Source organism: Anomaloglossus baeobatrachus, chromosome 5 (genome assembly GCF_048569485.1).
Source record: "Anomaloglossus baeobatrachus isolate aAnoBae1 chromosome 5, aAnoBae1.hap1, whole genome shotgun sequence".
Lineage (NCBI taxonomy): Eukaryota > Metazoa > Chordata > Amphibia > Anura > Aromobatidae > Anomaloglossus > Anomaloglossus baeobatrachus.
In genome coordinates, this window is record NC_134357.1 from 346,625,986 (window position 1) to 346,639,937 (window position 13,952).

A 13,952-nucleotide genomic window follows, 5' to 3' on the forward strand; every position below is an offset into this window, starting at 1 on the left:
AGCTGATGCCATCAAGTAAAATGAAAGCAGTTTATTTTCACAACGTATTTCTGGAACGGTCTGTCCCCTTCCTCAGGTGCTAAATCTGAATACAAGGTGGTAACCTTATTTAGCCAGCAACAATCACAGTATTAAGAAGTCCATTGCAGACACGGCTTCAGTGGCAAGGATCCGAGAACAGCAGAGATCAGGACAACGTAAAATCAGTACGAGTCTTCCACTGCTGACTTGATCCTCCCTCCAGACCGGCATCGGTATCTTTTGGATTTGATTTTTCGCCTATCACCAGTGTTGTGTCGGTTTGCACAACCAAAATAGGTAAGTGCAGCTAACTGATCACCTTTGACAAGCATTGAAAACTGATTTACACAGGAGCGCTCTTTGTTTTTCCTTTCTGTTACATGACCGCAAGGAGACACAACATCGCCATTGGAGGAGCATCACCAATCAGAGAGGTATTAATGGTTAACAGAGTGGTTAGCACTGATGCTTTGCAGCACTGGGGTCAAATCCCACCAAGGATATCTGCAAAGAGTTGGTATGTTCTTCTGGTGTTTGTGTGGGTGTCCTATAAAAAGTTATAATGCTCGGTAGGCAGGAATAGAAAAAAACGAACATAGCATTTAGAATCATAGTCATAGTAGGTCGTAATTGAGCTGAAAAAAAAAGATCAGGGAGTTTTAAATTACATTATGTTGGGGAGTGTTTGGAAACCTCCATACACATTAAATGGCCATCTGACATTGATAGGTTCATCTGACTTTAAACCAATGTGAATAGGGCATTTTGTTTACTTAGTTCTAGGCCACCATCATGGCGTGCAGCTTATGCGCTGCCTGCCACTCCAGGTACCTCTGCTATAGACCCAGGTAATGTAAACCAAATCCACAGTGTATGAGGACAATGGATAAAACAGAATACCAGAGAACTTAGACTGTTATCACACAAAAAAAACAAGAATTTGATTTTATCTCCCATTTTTAGATGACCTTAGGCAACATCCGTTAAAAAGTGTGCGCCTCATCAGCTGCTCCTGTAGTTACATAGTTTGTGCTTGAGGCTATAAACGTTTCTTCTTAGTTTGGGAGCTTTGCAGGATCAGATAACTGAATAGACTTCATAGCTTTTCTATTTGTACATTATCCTATATAAAATCACTAAAATTGCCTTCAGTGCAGTGGATTAACAGACGCCATGATATAGAGTCAGTAGAGTCTCATAGTCTCAGCTAGGGTGTCACTTGGCTAATAAACTGCTGGCACACCCAGTAGTTATACGGTACAACAACAAAAAAAAGTGCTTGTATTTTATCATTACAAAACAGTGTTTGTGTGCAACCAAGTTACTTATGATCTGCTGTGAAGTAGGGGAGTATCATGGGGAGAGCAAGAGGGGCATTTGGCTTGTGTGCAGCCAGTGTGTGGGGGGTGCCATTGTGTCGCAGTGTTCTAAGGTGTTTCCCCGACGGCTGCATTTTCCTTCCCTCCCCCCCATAGAGGGATTTCACCATTCTTAGTCAATATGGGGAGCAGGGGGGAATTGCTTTGGAAACAACAAAGCAATATGGTGATTGGGGGGAATAGCTGTAGAAGCAATATGGTGATTGGGGGAATAGCTGTAGAAGCAATATGGTGATTGGGGGAATAGCTGTGGAAGCAATATTGGCCGCAGGTGGGAACAGCTGTGAAAAAGATAAAATATAGGGTATGGAAAGAATATTGGGAGTAGGGGGACGGAATTGTGACTGTGAAAACAGTATGGGCAGCAGGGGAAAATAGCTTTGGAAACAATAAAACAATATATATGGTGGCTCAGTGGTTAGCACTGCATCCTTGCAGCGCTGGGGTCTTGGGTTCGAATCCCTCCAAGGACACCATCTGCAAGGAGTTTGTATGTTCTCACCGTGTTTGTGTGGGTTTCCTCCGGGTACTCCGGTTTCCTCCCACACTCCAAAGACATACAGATAGGGAATTTAGATTGTGAGCCCCAATGGGGACAGCGTTCCTGATGTATGCGAAGCGCTGCGGAATATCTTAGCGCTATACAAAAAATAAAGATTTATTTTATTTATTTATATATAGAGCAAGGAAGGTTGGTGGAGGTTGTGAAAACAATGTGGGGAGCTGTGAATGACTGTGGAAAAAATAGAGCAATAGGGGCCTGGGGGAATGGCTTGGGATACAATATGGGGAGGGTTGAATAGCTGTGGCAATAGTGTGAGGAGTAGAGGAGGTGGGATGTAGGAGGAGACAATATGGAAAGGGAGGAGAGTGGAGAGTAGGAGAGGGAATGCGTGAAGAGACAGTATGGTGAATGTGGGGTTGGGAAGTGAGGAGATAGTGTGACGCCCTGGACTAGTCAGGTAGTCACAGATAGCGCCCCGCACAACACCAGTCCCACACAAGGTAACACCAGCCAAACCATAAACCCTAGTCACCTCCCTCAGTGCTTGATGGACACACCAAGGGGGCGGAGCCAGGCGGTTTGCCCCACCCACTGAGGAGTTCAGAGGGCCTGAGGCAGGAAACAGACAGTTCAGTCTGAGAGGAGCAGTCTGAGAGTAGTTCAGTTGAGTTCAGTAGAGTGGAGTGAGGAGGTCAGGCCTGTAGTACGGGCCTGTGACCGACTGACAGGTGCCGTGGTCGGAGCCCTGGTACCTTGGCTAGGAGGCATACAGTGGCCTAGCCTGCAGGGTCGGGAAGACGGCTCGGTGGAACTGTGGTGGACCGGGACAGGGTAGTGGCCCACCGGTACCGACCAGGGGAACCGACTCGGAAACCGGAGCACACAGGGGGTACTCAGACCCTGAAACGAGGTCCAGAATCCACTGGACTGAGTTAATTCACTGATTGCGGTCTGGACTATAGGTCCTTTCCAACCCAAGTCCTGACTGAAGACAACAGCCCACCGAGGGGGATAGAAAGCCACCGCACAGGCAGAGAGATCCCACGGGCCAGCGTCTGCGGGCAAACGGGCTCCTCCGACATATACAAAGCTTTGGAGCGGAGTTTTGGATCATTGTCTTGCTGAAATATCCATCCCCTGCGTAACTTCAACTTCGTCACTGATTCTTGCACATTATTGTCAAGAATCTGCTGATACTGAGTTGAATCCATGCTACCCTCAACTTTAACAAGATTCCCGATGCCGACATTGGCCACACAGCCCCAAAGCATGATGGAACCTCCACCAAATTTTACTGTGGGTAGCAAGTGCTTTTCTTGGAATGCCGTGTTTTTTTGCCTCCATGCATAACGCCTTTTTGTATGGCCAAACAACTCAATCTTTGTTTCATCAGTCCACAGGACCTTCTTCCAAAATGTAACTGGCTTGTCCAAATGTGCTTTTGCATACCTCAGGCGACTCTGTTTGTGGCGTGCTTTCAGAAACGGCTTCTTTCGCATCACTCTCCCATACAGCTTCTCCTTGTGCAACGTGCGCTGTATTGTTGACCGATGCACATTGACACCATCTGCAGCAAGATGATGCTACAGGTCTTTGGAGGTAGTCTGTGGATTGTCCTTGACTGTTCTCACCATTCTTCTTCTCTGCCTTTCTGAAATTTTTCTTGGCCTGCCACTTCTGGGCTTAACAAGAACTGTACCTTTGTTCTTCCATTTCCTTACTATGTTCCTCACAGTGGAAACTGACAGTTTAAACCTCTGAGACAACTTTTTGTATCCTTCCCCTGAACAACTATGTTGAATAATCTTTGTTTTCAGATCATTTGAGAGTTGTTTTGAGGAGCCCATGATGCCACTCTTCATAGGAGATTCAAATAGGAGAACAACTTGCAAGTGGCCACCTTAAATACCTTTTCTCATGATTGGATATACCTGCCTATGAAGTTCAAAGCTCAATGAGGTTACAAAACTAATTTAGTGCTTTAGTAAGTCAGTAAAAAGTAGTTAGGAGTGTTCAAATCAAGAAATTGATAAGGTTGCCCATACTTTTGCAACAGTCAAATTTTGTTTAAATGCGGATTGCACATTTTCATTTTTCCAGAAATATTACTCAGTCCATCAGTTATTAGATATATGAAACTGAAATAGCTGTTGCAAAAACCCAAATTGTTATAAAGAAAAATGGTTAACATTAATAGGGGTGCCCAAACTTTTTCATATGACTGTATAGGTGACATAAAGGTGAAATTAGCCATATCTGTATACCTCCTGGATGAGGGGTCGTTTTGGAAAAAATCATGTTTTATATTGTCTATTTTCCGGGCTATGGGGCGAGTGCTGCCCAGAAGATAAGTCTGACTCCAGTCTTCATTATACAGGATTCCTTCTCCCCTTCTCTTCAGAGTTTCAGGGACGTCTGGTAATCCCGCTCATGCGCTTTCTGCCTGCTGTCTCTCCCCTGCGTTTTGATGCAGCAGTGACTCCTCGCAGCCTGTGCACATCAAGATTGAAGCCTGTGTCCACAGAAGGACGGAACAGTGCAAGGTGGGATGGAAGGCAGAATGCACATGCACAAGATTTCCATCCACACACCTGATGTCTCAGGCACACAGGAAAGAGAAGGAGAGGAGGAATTCTGTATAGTGAAGACTGGACGCAGGACACGCCCCATAGCCTGGAAGATATAAAAGCTGATTTTTGCCAAAGGACCCATCATCAGGAGGCATAGAGGTACGGCTAATTTTACCTTTATGTCAGGCCTCTGACATACATCTGTTAGGCTATGTGCGCACGTTGCGTAAATTCATGCAGTTACGCTGCGCTTTGCAGCGCAGCGTAACTGCATGCGTCCTGCGTCCCCTGCACAGTCTATGGAGATTGTGCAGGGGCCGTGCGCACGTGGCGTCTCAGAGCGCAGCGCTTCGGCTACTGCCGAAGCGCTGCGCAAAAAGAAGTGACATGTCACTTCTTTCCTGCGCTTTGCCGGCAGCTCCTGCTCTGTCTATGGCAGGAGCTGCAGGCAGAGCGCATGGAATCGGCGCTCACTACGGACATTTCTGCAGCGATCTAAAGCGCACATGTGCTCTTCAGATCGCTGCAGAAATTTCTGCAGTGAAGTACGCAACGTGCGCACATAGCCTTAAAATTACGCACGTGTAATACGGGCCGTTTTTCAGGTCCGTGATCCGTTTTTATGCCCGTTTTTATGGTATGTGTGGCATCCGTGTGAACAGCGTATGCTAGCCGCGTGTGCGTGTGTAATGACCGTGTGTGTGTGAGATTTGTAACTGACGTGTGAATGTGTTTTCCGTGTGAAATGTTCCGTGTGTGATGTAAAATGTCGTTGATGAATACCCGCAGACAGCAGACAGAGTCGCGCACTGAGAATGAACTCGGGTGAACATCCCGCGGCTCTGTCTGTGTCGCGTCCTGATTAGCGGTCACCCGTGAATGACTCACCGATGACCGCTAATCCCCTGACTGACTGCAGTGAGCAGCGCGATTAGCGCTGCCATCACTCGGGTTACCCGCGGCTAGCTGGAGTCCACCCACCGTGACCGCAACTCACCTGTGACTTCATCGCTGTCACTCAGGCGATTTGCTGTCACAGTTGGAGGATCCAGCGGTGGCCGCGAGTAACCTGAGTGACAGCACAGCTGATCGCGCGGCTCACCTTAGTTGCTGCGTGGAGCTGTCAGGAGCGGCGGTGTTCTTCTGTACCTCCTGTCACCTTCATGTAGCAGAGCTGGAGGCGACGCGGGACCTCCGTGGATTACGCCGGACATGGATTGGTTTTTGGGGCTTAATAAATTGGTAAACGAGGGTATTTGTTATTGTTTTTTATTGAAAATAAAGGATTTTTCGTTGTATGTGTTTATTTACTGTAACATACAGATTAATCATGGAAGGTATCTCGGGGAGACGCCTGCAATGATTAATCTAGGACTTACTGGCAGCTATGGGCTGCCATTAGCTCCTTATTACCCCGATTGCCAAAGCACCAGGGCAATTCGGGAAGAGCCGGGTAGAGTCCCAGAACTGTCGCATCTAATGGATGCGGCATTTCTGGGCGGCTGCTGGCTGATATTGTTAGGCTGGGGGGCTCCCCATAACGTGGAGCTCCCCATCCTGAGAATACCAGCCTCCAGCCTTGTGACTTTACCCTGGCTGGTATCAAAATGGGGGGGAACCGCACGTCGTTTTTTTAATTAATTATTTATTTTTTTAACTGCACATTATAGACCTGCCCACCGGCAGCTGTGATTGGTTGCAGTGAGACAGCTGTCACTCAGCGTGGGGGCGTGTCTCACTGCAACCAATCATAGGCGCTGGTGGGTGGGGAAAGCAGGGAATATGAGATTGATTAATGAGCGGCCGGCTTTTTCAAAATAGTAAAAGCCGCCGGAGCAGTGTGAACGCCGTGCAGCACCGCGCCTGTGATCGGGGATCGGTAAGTATGAGAGAGGGGGGAGACTGACTGACAGACAGAGAGAGGGACAGACAAGACAGAGAGAGAGACAGACAGACAGAGAGAGACCGACCGATGGACTGAGGGAGACTGACCGACATACACAGGAAAAGATAGAATGACCGATGATGATGATGATATCGCAAGAAAAAAGCACAAAACGTACACGGAGCATACAGAGATGCATCCGTGTCACGTACTTGTGCGCACATAACCATTGACTTTCATGGTGTCCGTGTGTGCGTGTTTTGTGCAGAAAACGGACATGCTGCTGTGAAAAACGGAAACACATACGGATCACGGAGACGGACACACGGACATTATGAAAAACGCAAGTGTGACCGACCTTAAACATAGATTAACATTGGTGCACGTTTGTCCGTGTCTCCGGTATATACGGAAACGGACCAAACACGCACGTGTTTCACGGATGTGTGTTGGAGGCCTCACGTGTATACCTGTATTATTAATAACTGAAAAAAAGAAAAAGGGTAACCGATTCCCTTTAAGACTGGCACTTTTTATGTCAGTCCTAATGAAGGCACTACTAGAATAAAATGCGCCTAAGCCTCTTAATGAATTAGATACAGTATATTTTACAACTGGCGAGTGTCTCCACTAAATATATGACACCACTCAGGGACTGGAGTATATTTCTGGAGTAATTTCTATCACTAAAGTGGAGCAAATTTAGATAATAGATGGGTGGGTTTTGCCACTCCCTGTCTAAGCTCTGCCGCTTTAGCAGCTGGCCAGGACCAGTGTAAAAACACCAAGTATTAAAATTTGAGTTGCACAAAAATGTTGTGAATGCCATAAAACTTAATAAATCAAGCCCTTAGTCTCCCTATGTCCACCAAGATGTGTTGACCTTATTTACTCTACTGCAAGTTGTCATCTGCCTATAATTACAGTTTGTAGATGAATGAGTTAATCGAAAAAACTAAAAATACATGAAACCTGCTATGTAAGCAAACGCTCAGCCGGTGCAGATGTTCAGGTCATGTAACGACAGGTAGACTACTACTCGCTGTTGCTTTTCAGAACGTATGTTTGGTCACAAACCTGATGAAAGAGGTTAAATTGTTTTACGCTACAAAATCTTCAGGAATTTGCTCAGCACAATGGATTCTTTACCATATTATACAGCGCGGGCTCCCAGTGCAGGTGACTGGATCAAAGTGTGCAAACACAGCACTTCAGTCCTTCATCTGATTGGCAGCCATGCAGTTCACAGATTGATGGGGTTTGGAAGAACCTGTTTAGATGCTTACTAACAAGACATGGGAAAATACAGGCAAAGAATGTGCTTCACTTGTGAGAGCAAGGCTGGCATAAAAAAATCATTAGGGGGAACCTGTCACCAGATTTTCCCAATATCAACTAAAGCCAGTTCCTTTAGGTGCTATTTTACTGCAGTCCATCAACCTGTATCTAAAGGGGGCTTTACACGCTGCGACATCGTTAATGCGGAGTCGTTGGGGTCACGGAATTTGTGACGCACATCCGGCCGCATTAGCGATGTTGATGCGTGTGACACCGATGAGCGATTTTGCATCGTTGCAAAAACGTGCAAAATCGCTCATCGGTGACATGGGGGTCCATTCTCGATTATCGTTACTGCAGCAGTAACGATGTAGTTCGTCGCTCCTGCGGCAGCACACATCGCTATGTGTGACGCCGCAGGAACGAGGAACCTCTCCTTACCTGCCTCCCGGCCGCTATGAGGAAGGAAGGAGGTGGGCGGGATGTTACGTCTCGCTCATCTCCGCCCCTCCGCTGCTATTGGGCGGCCGCTCAGTGACGTCGCTATGATGCCGCACGGACCGCCCCCTTAGAAAGGAGGCGGTTCGCCAGTCACAGCGACGTCGCCGGGCAGGTAAGTATGTGTGACGGGTCTGGGCGATGTTGTGCGGCACGGGCAGCGATTTTTCCCGTGTCGCGCAACAGATGGGGGCGGGTACCCACACTAGCGATATCGGGACCGATATCGCAGTGTGTAAAGTAGCCTTAAGTCTTGTATTCTCCCCTGCATATTCCAAAAGACACCTTTAAAAATGTCTTGCATACTAAGCATACCTCATCTTTTCTCATAGCATTGTCAGCTCTGCTGTACTGTCCCTGCCCCAGAATGTCCAGAGAGGGGATAGTAATCACACGTATATCTGCTGTGCTGAGGTAACTTGTAAAACGTCAGCATTGAGATTAGGGTTGTTATTATGTCTCAAACAGGAGTTGCCTCCCTATTTTGGACTACTCCTGTTCTGTAAGGATTCTGTTCAGATCTCATTGCAGATCTAGCCCAAGTTGAGCACAACAGATACTGTAGACGTTTGACACTTTCAGCCCTGAGCTCCAGAAAAGTAGTGTAGGTGAGGGACAGTACAGCAGAGGTGACTGTGCTAGGAGGGGAGAAGAGCTGATTGAAAGGTTTTTAGGTTGATAGTGGGACACAGCTAAACTCAGCTGTACTGACCTACCTCAGCTGCAGTGGTGAAAAAAAACATACTTTTAAAAAGGTTGTCCCCTTTCTAAAAACGTCTGGCCATTTGCTCAGTTGCTTGTAAAATACATTCTGAGCTTTACTTACACTTCTGGGTGCAGCTCTGTGTTTCCACCACTGCCCCAATCACGGTTTAACTCCGTCACAATCTTGGACATACCAGTACATCCAAGGTCTTGTCTATCCCTTTGATGTGGGATAGACATAAACATGAACACTTGGCTCAGCCAAACACTCATTTTCAGTGAGAAGAGGCCACTACCAGACTAACTATGGCAGAAGCTTATCTCCCCTGAGTAAGAAGAATCAGGAGCTTAAATTTAAACTCCCTGATCCTTCTTTCTCCAATATTATTTGTTGGAGGAGAGTCAGGAGTCATCCATGTACATTTAGAGGTAGGCCAGCCTTGATGAATTTGGAGAGTGCTGCTGACTTTACTCTGATGTGTATGGGGACATTTAGGCCTACAATATGCATAGCACATTTGTTTGGCCTACAGTGTTCCTTTAAAGAGGTTGACTAGGACCCTTTATATAAGTCATCAATGTCAGATTGGGGAGGATTTGACACCCAAGATCCCCACTGTTCAGATGTTTGTAGGTGCTGCAGCTTATATTGTCCTCAATTTGGGGAACTCTAGCTCAGCTCACATTGAAGCGACTGGTAGTTGCGCTGAAGTACTCGAGAACAGCTGTTTACTTCTGACCGCCTAATAGCTATGTCATCATCAATATCTAATCTTGGACAACCCCTTCAATACTGACATCATAGTGAAGGATCTGTTTTACTAAGAGGACAATACTGGAATTATCTAAGCACATCTGAGACTAGTGGGTGTTTATTAAAATGTAAAAACAGACAGAATTACTTGGGTGGTGTCAAATAGTGTCATGATGAAATGAATGTGACAGATGAAACAAAACGTATTTAAGACTTTAATTACAATCACCCTATTTCAGGATTAGATATTTGCTGGTTACTTCCGGTCTTTTCTGTGTAATGCCTACTTTTATATAATTCTTTAATTGTCATGACTACTTTGGTAACATTAGCTTTACGGAAATAGTATAAAGTGTGGAAACGTAGAGACCTTTGTAATTTGTATAGGATTTGCATTATACTAAGTCTTAGGGGCACTTTGCACACTGCGACATCGCAGGTGCGATGTCGGTGGGGTCAAATTGAAAGTGACGCACATCCGGCATCGCATGCGACATCGCAGTGTGTAAAGCCTGGATGATACGATTAACGAGCGCAAAAGCGTCGTAATCGTATCATCGGTACAGCGTCGGCGTAATCCATAATTACGCTGACGCAATGGTCCGATGTTGTTCCTCGCTCCTGCGGCAGCACACATCGCTGTGTGTGAAGTCGCAGGAGCGAGGAACATCTCCTACCGGCCTCACTGCGGCTTCCGTAGGATATGCGGAAGGAAGGAGGTGGGCAGGATGTTTACATCCTGCTCATCTCCGCCCCTCCGCTCTGATTGGCCGCCTACCGTGTGACGTCGCAGTGACGCCGCACGACCCGCCCCCTTAACAAGGAGGCGGGTCGCCGGCCACAGGGACGTCGCACGGCAGGTGAGTGTGTGTGTGAAGCTGGCGTAGCGATAACTTTCGCTACGCCAGCTATCACCACATATCGCTGCTGCGACGGGGGCGGGGACTATCGCACTCGACATCGCAGCATCGGCCTGCGATGTCGTAGTGTGCAAAGCCCGCCTTAGGAAGCCAAAAATGAAAAGTGTATTGTCAAGTATTGAAAGTGTTTCTCAACATTGTAAGCCAAGTACAAAGAAATGTCAACCAAGTTCCCCAAGACTATGATCTGTCATATTCAATATTTTACGTGGTTTAGGTACGTGGCATTTAAAAGGGAAAGCACATTTGTGTGGCATAAAGAAGTGCTACATTGTCAAAGTCTAACCAACTCAACCATGTTTCAAGCGCCACCGTAGCACATTTTAGTGCCATTGCAGCACATTTTAGAGTTACTGTAGCTTATTTTAGATGGTTAATTAGTTAAAACTGCCAATCAGATTATTTCAATGTAACACTTAGGCTGTTTTTTCCTGTGCGGCACAATCCGGCGCTTTGCAGAAAAACGCAACTGGTTTTTTTTGCCGCCGGTTGCGTTTTTTTGCATAGACTTACATTAGTGCCGTATTTTGCTGCATGGGCTTGCGTTCCTTCCGGTTTTTGCCGTATGCGACAGATTTAGCTTATGCGGCGGCCAGATAAAATATTGCCTGGCACGTTTTTTTGTCTGGCAAAAAAAAACGCATCGCGCTACATCCGGCCGATGCGGCGCAATTTGCAATGCATGCCTATGGACGCCGCATGCGGCGTCCTGCGGCAAAAACCGCATCCAGATGCCGCATGCGATTTTTTTTTTCCACTGCGCATGCTCAGTAGCCTCCCGCAAGCGTCAAAAACCGGACGGGCCGCATGTAAAAAACTTATGCAAAGGATGCGGTATTGTCGCCGCATCCGTTGCATAGGTTTTAGAGCCAGATTGGCCGGCTCTGCTAAAACTGGAGGTATGAAAGCAGCCTTAGGCGGGCTTTGCACACTACGACATCGCAGCCCGATGCTGCGATGCCGAGTGCGATAGTGCCCGCCCCCGTCGCAGCAGCGATATGTGGTGATAGCTGGCGTAGCGAAAGTTATCGCTACGCCAGCTTCACACACACACTCACCTGCCGTGCGACGTCCCTGTGGCCGGCGACCTGCCTCCTTGTTAAGGGGGCGGGTCGTGCGGCGTCACTGCGACGTCACACGGCAGGCGGCCAATCAGAGCGGAGGGGCGGAGATGAGCAGGATGTCAACATCCTGCCCACCTCCTTCCTTCCGCATATCCTACGGAAGCCGCAGTGAGGCCGGTAGGAGACGTTCCTCGCTCCTGCGACTTCACACACAGCGATGTGTGCAGCCGCAGGAGCGAGGAACAACATCGGTCCGTCGCGTCAGCGTAATCATGGATTACGCCGACGCTGCACCGATGATACGATTACGACGCTTTTGCGCTCGTTAATCGTATCATCCAGCCTTTACACACTGCGATGTCGCATGCGATGCCGGAAGTGCGTCATTTTCAATTTGACCCCACCGACATCGCACCTGCGATGTCGCAGTGTGCAAAGTGCCCCTTAGATATGTGCTCCACATTGTTGTACATATGATGCTATAGGCTGATTTCACAGTCCGTCTACAGATCTCAATGCGAGGATCTACCGAACTGCCTCATATATATTAATGAAGTTGTTAACAAAAGGTCAAGAGACCCGCTATTTTAGGAACTGTTGTTTGAATTCAAGTGTGACGTAGGCCTTACTTTTTCTAAGGCCTCTTTCACACGTCCGTGAAAATGACACACGTTTTTCACAGACGTGTCAAAGGTGCGTATTGCCCTCCGTGAGCCGTGTTTATGGCACACGTGTGTTCTCCGTGTGTTATCCGTGATAACACATGGCAAACGAGAACTTTCTACTCACCTGTCTCTGGCTTCGCTGTCCGTGGTGCTGATCTTCGGTCTCCGGTCCTGCCGACTCCCCGCTGCTGCAGCTTCCGGCCGCAGTGAAGTGAATATGCAATGAGCATAATGAGCGGCGGTCGGAAGCAAGTGACGGCAGCAGCAGATACAGTAGGGCTGGAGAAGGTGAGTAAAGTTTTTTTTGTTTTTTTTTCGTCATAGACACATGTGTTTTCTCCGGTGCGTATCACACGGAACACATCCGTGTGGTCCGTTTGCGTTCCGTGTGACCTGTTTGCGTTCTGTGTGACACCTGTGATGCTGGAGAAAAATGGACATGTCTACGTGTGGAGCACACGTACACACTATCCATGGCAGAATACGCACGTGAGCGCAGACCCATTGATTTTAATGGGTCTACGTGTGCCCGTGTCTCCGGTACGTGAGGAAACGGACCAAACACGTACTGGAGACTCGGACGTGTGAAGGAGGCCCAAAATGTTCTCAAATTAAAGATGTCTAATAGCCCAGACCTGAATTCACAATTCTGCTTGTTTGAATAGAGTGTAAGTAAGTGTGTCTGATTTACTAAACTACGAGGCAAAAATTGCAAAAAATGTGCCAAAATACGATATTTCATGCACTCCACCACATTTTTTATGTACTCAGAACATATTTTTTAACATGCTTGACAAGGGGCATGGCCTGACGCGAACTGGGTAGAGAAGGGGATTGACCTTAGTTGACCGAAGTAAGGGGTACTTCTCACATAGCGAGATCGCTAACGAGTCACGGTTTTTGTGACACACCAGTGACCTCATTAGCGATCCCGCTGTGTGTGACACTGAGCAGCGATCTGGCCTCTGCTGTGAAATTGCTGCTCGTTACACACTGCTCTGGTTTATTTTTTGAATATGAAGGACTGGAGAAAACGGGTTTATTGCCGCGCTAAAAACCACGAGCATGTATAAGTCAAAATATTCTCTTTATTTAGATCATTGCTACGCGTTTCTGAGGCTCATCTGCCTCCTTCCTCAGGGAAAAAGAATCTTTTTCCCTGAGGAAGGAGGCAGATGAGCCTCAGAAACGCGTAGGAATGATCTAAATAAAGAGAATATTTTGACTTATACATGCTCGTGGTTTTTAGCGCGGCAATAAACCCGTTTTCTCCAGTCCTTCATATTCAAAATCTGCTCTATAACGGGGCCGCTGCAGAACCACCCAAGCGCTCATCCATGCTAATAAAGGGGTTGTGACTGGCACAACCCGGCCAGGTGAGTGCACTGTTTTTATCCTCTTTCACTCTGTAAACCGGGTAAAACCCTATTGCGCCTTTCTTGTCTCCCCCACTACAGCACTGGTTTATTTTTTGGACATTGCTCTCCCGCTGTGAAGCACACATCGCTGTGTTTGACAGCGAGAGAGCAACGATCTGAATGTGCAGGGAGCAGGGAACTGGCGTCTGGAAGCCTGCGGTAAGTTGTAACCAAGGTAAATATCGGGTAACCAAGCGAAAAGCTGTGCTTGGTTACCCGATATTTACCTTGGTTACTAGCGTCCGCGGCTCTCAGGCTGCCAGTGACGGCTCCCTGCACACGTAGCCAGA

At 47.4% G+C, this 13,952-nt stretch overlaps 1 protein-coding gene across 1 annotated transcript in view; it reads left to right on the top strand.

The window, feature by feature from the left end:
* The first annotated feature begins 261 nt into the window (after positions 1-261).
* Positions 262-13,952, top strand: part of MTCL2 (microtubule crosslinking factor 2) — a 128,300-nt gene continuing 114,609 nt past the window's right edge. Inside the window, exon 1 of the mRNA XM_075349880.1 lies at positions 262-318. The gene's annotated coding sequence lies outside the window, so the exon portion shown is untranslated. The remainder of the gene's footprint in view (positions 319-13,952) is intronic.